The sequence below is a fragment of the Arachis hypogaea genome, chromosome 15 (genome assembly GCF_003086295.3).
Source record: "Arachis hypogaea cultivar Tifrunner chromosome 15, arahy.Tifrunner.gnm2.J5K5, whole genome shotgun sequence".
In the NCBI taxonomy this organism is placed as follows: Eukaryota; Viridiplantae; Streptophyta; class Magnoliopsida; order Fabales; family Fabaceae; genus Arachis; species Arachis hypogaea.
In genome coordinates this window covers 98,702,144-98,706,663 of record NC_092050.1, presented here as the reverse complement: position 1 = coordinate 98,706,663, position 4,520 = coordinate 98,702,144, and the positions used below count along the sequence as shown (strand labels likewise).

The 4,520-nt window shown below is 41.5% G+C and overlaps 1 non-coding gene across 1 annotated transcript; it reads right to left on the bottom strand.

Moving 5' to 3' along the window:
* Positions 1-625: 625 nt before the first annotated feature.
* On the bottom strand, positions 626-732 carry LOC112753720 (small nucleolar RNA R71). The gene has a single exon (XR_003178091.1). It is a non-coding gene; the product is annotated as a small nucleolar RNA R71 (small nucleolar RNA).
* Between the last annotated feature and the right edge of the window lie 3,788 nt (positions 733-4,520).

Below are 4,520 nucleotides of genomic sequence, written 5' to 3'. Positions count from 1 at the left end.
CTACATCTACCCTTCTTGCTTTTGCCTTGTTGGTTGTATGATAGGTAGAAGAAGCGGGGATTCAACTTCCTTTGATTCTGAACCTAAGAGGACCTTCTTTAGATTAAGGAGGGAAGCAAGAGGGAAGAGAGTAGTTGGTGCTGAGGAAGAGGAAGAGTATTTTGAACTAGACATGGATGAGAATATGGAGAACCATCATAAAGAAGAGGCTCACAACCATGGCAGAGAAGGTCCAGCGCATCATGCTGGGCAAGAGAGAAGAGTTCTAGGATTCTACATCAATCCAAACCCAGGAAACTGTGGAAGTAGCATCCAAAAGCCAACCATACATGCCAACAACTTTGAACTAAAGCCACAGCTCATCACCCTTGTTCAGAATAATTGTTCAGTCGGAGAAAGTGTTCAAGAAGATCCTAATCAATATCTAACCACCTTCCTGAGGATATGTGACACTGTGAAGTCTAATAGTGTTCATCCTGACACCTACAGACTACTTCTATTCCCCTTCTCACTCAAGGACAAGGCATCTAAATGGCTAGAATCCTTCCCGAAAGAGAGCTTAACAACCTGGGAAGATGTGGTAAACAAATTCTTGGTGAGATTCTATCCTCCTCAAGGAATCAACAGGTTGAGAGCTGAGGTTCAAACTTTCAGACAGCAAGATGGTGAGACTCTATATGAAGCATGGAAGAGATTCAAAGACTTGACAAGAAGATGCCCGCCAGATATGTTCAATGAATGGGTGCAGCTGCACATTTTCTATGAAGGTCTTTCTTATGAATCAAAGAAGGAAGTAGACCACTCATCCGGGGGATCTCTGAATAAGAAGAAGACCATTGAAGAAGCCATAGATGTCATTGAGACTGTACCTGAGAATGACTACTTCTATGCTTCTGAAAGAGGCAACACTAGAGGAGTGATAGAGCTAAACAATGTGGATGCACTGCTAGCTCAAAACAAGATGATTACCAAGCAATTGGCTGACCTCACCAAGAAAATGGAGAAGAATCAAGTAGCAACAATCACCACTTCAGCAGCAACTCAAGAAGGAGTGAATAAAGAAGCAGAGGATAGTCAGGAGTAAGCCAACTACATTGGAAATTCACCTAGGCAGAACCATGACCCATACTCCAAAATGTATAATCCTGGCTAGAGGAACCACCCAAACTTTGGGTGGGGAAATCAACAAGACCAAGGCCAAGATCAGAGACACCACAACCCCAACAACAATGCAGCTCACCAATATCCCACACAGAGATCATATCAGCACTCACCTAACAACACATCTCAACATCCATACCAAAGCCAAAATGGCCCTTCTCATCCCTCCAACCTCAACTCTTCATCATCGAAAGAAAGACTATCAAGGATTGAGACTCTACTTGAAGGCATATGTAAGGAAATCCAACATAACAAGGTGTTCAAGGACGAGGTGGGAGCCAATATCAAAAACCAGGGAGACACCATCAAGAGGTTGGAGTTTCAAGTGGGATACCTCTCTGAGAAGATTTCCAAACCTACTGATAGCTTCCCAAGTGACACAGAGAAGAACCCGAGAGGTGAAGCAAAGAAGGTCAGATGGGAAGATTGCAAGATGGTCACTATAAGTGATAAGGGTACTGAGGAAGAGCTGAACAAACATTTAAAATAACCTGGAGATACCTCAGTAGAGACACAAGAAGAGGATCACTAAGAAACCACACTTACACAGAAGGAGCTGCTGAAACTCTATGCACCTTTTCCCCAAAGACTCAAGGGTGGTGTAGAAAAAAGAATATACTCAAAGTTCCTTAATATGTTTGCATCTCTCCATGTAAACATACCATTCATCAAGGCCCTCCAACAAATGCCCTCACACATTAAGTATATGAAAGAGCTGCAGACCAGGAAAAGCTCACTCAAAGGAGGGCAAACAATAGTGATGAATAAGGAGTGCAGTGCTCTCATTCAACCAGAGTTGCCTACAAAAAGGAAGGACCCAGGGAGGTTTCACATCCCCTGTGCCATAGGAGAAACAATGTTTGACAAAGGACTCTGTGATCTGGGAGCAAGCATCAACTTAATTCCTTTATCGCTCATGAAGAAGCTGCAGATCAATGAGCTAATACCTACAAACGTAGTCATCAGGCTGGCTGACAAAACTCAAAAACAAGCAGTGGGAGTGGTTGAAAATGTGTTGGTAAAGGTTGGGAACTACTTCCTTCCTACAAAATTTGTCATATTGGAAATGGAAGAAAGTCACATCCACCCAATCATACTGGGAATACCGTTCCTAGCTACAGCCAGAGCGCTCATAGATGTGGAGCGAAGAGAGTTAATACTGACGATACATGATGAACAACTCGCATTCAATGTCTTCAAACCCTCACAAGAGGGAGATCAGGAAAACAAGGAACCAAGGAAAGAGCACGACAAAGCACTGGTGGAAGAAACAAGCATTGAAGCACAGGGAATTCCTTTGGTTAATGAACAAGACAGTCAGCAGTTACCACAGCTAAAGGAAACTCAAGTGGAGCTAAAACCACCAGAATCATATGAGACCAGCAACAAAGTCTCCCTAGGAAAAGAGACCACAAAGAGCAGGGCAACAGCAAAAGAAACAAAGAAGAAGGCACCAAGGAGATGGAGGAACAAGAAGATCCCTACAGAAGATTTCTATCCAGGGGATAAAGTGATCTCAGCCTACTTCCTAGACATCCCACCTCATCTCCCCACCATCCCATCTCAGTTTCCTAAGGTTTTCACCATCAACAAAGTTCTCTCCCTAAAACATGTGGAGATCCTTGATGAAGCCAATGGATATAGGTTTACTGCAAGAGGGGAAGATCTGAAGCATTACCAACCACCCTAACAAAGGCAGAATGTCAAGCTAGTGATGCTAAAGAAGCGCTTCATGGGAGGCAACCCGTATTTTACATGCTTTTAAAGTAGTTAATAAAGCAAGGTTCATGAATTTCAAATCAACTTTGACATGCACTTGAATGAATCCTTTTATGCAACATATAGTGAAGAACAAGTTTGGTGTTCAAGGCACACTAAGAGAACATAAATGTAACTCATATCATGTCACTCTTAGAGCCTTGAACAAGTCATTTACACCACATAGCCCCAAACTAAGTTTGGTGTCACCAATGTTGCATACATAGATATTTGGCTGGTTAGTTGGTTTGCACTCATGAATAGCACTTAGTAATTAGAAACAAAAATCTTTAAAAAGTAGTTACCCCACTTTTTAAATTTTGCCGCCACTCTCCACAATTTTATTAATCACATTTCTTTTATTTTGTAGGAAAATTGATGGGACAATTGAAGGAGGGTTCGGCCACCACAAAAAGAGAGGGTAGAAAAGAGTCATGAATCAGTAAGGAAGGCACTTGAAAGCCAGGCTAGCACGGATGCGAGGAAACACGAGTGGACACAAAGAGGACAAACAAGAGGGAGAGCATGAGCAACCCCATGAGTAAAAGGTGGTGGAGTTCCCTTATTGTCCCATCTTTTTCAAGTTTTAAATAAGGAAAATCATGTATGAAATAGAACATGCTTCCATGGTAGTTTAGGATTTTCAATTCTGTCTTTAGTATTTTCCTTGCTTTTGTCATATGTGTGCTGGCTCAAGTTACCTATTTTCATCTGCATCTCGCTTATTGTATGTTTGTCCTTTTAAACCAAATAAAAAGAGATGGTATGAAAGACCAGAGTGATGTTCAAGTTGTGGAGTAGGTCCTTAAATTTGTGGTTTAGTAATCACTTAGCTAAGTTAGTTCACCAACAAGGTAGGAAGGCAACTATCTGTCCTGAATCATATGCTTGAAACACACTCCATGAGACTAGCTAAATAACAAGATCCTAATAAGAAAAAGGAAAAGAACAATAAGAGTTGAAAAAGAAAGAAAAGTAATAAGAAATAAGGCTAGGCACCAAGGGCTTGAATCTTGAGGGATATGTCTGTGGTGCTCTTGTACCAAGAATCTGCTTGGATGAATAAGTTCTTAGGAGTGCTTCATCACTTGGTAACTTGGGTTAACTAACCCGGGATTATCAACTAAAAATCCACTATCAAGAGCAACCTTGCTACAGAACATTTAGTAACCCAAAGAGGTGCTGGACACCAAGGCCTCAAGGAAAGAAAATAACAAACTATGTGCCTGTGGTGTGTATGTATGGGGGAGAGAGACTTGAGGGAGTAAGTCCTTAGGGGCGTTTCAACACCTAGCACCTTGAACCAACTGGTTCAGGAGTGTTGGCTGAAAGCTTATCTTAAAGAGTCACCCCCTTATAGAACACTTAGCCTAAGGATGCAATAAAATGTGGAAAGACAAAGGGATCAATAAATAAAAGTCTCAAAGGGTGCAATCAAGTGAGTATTCCAGGGCATGATAAAGGTCTGAAAGCCAATAAAGGAATGAACCTAAGTTGCTATGCATGAAACCCCATAAAACCAAGGATATGACTTCCACAATAATGATTCATTTCTCTTGTCATTTCATTCATCATTCTCTTGTTCCAGTACTTGCTTAGGG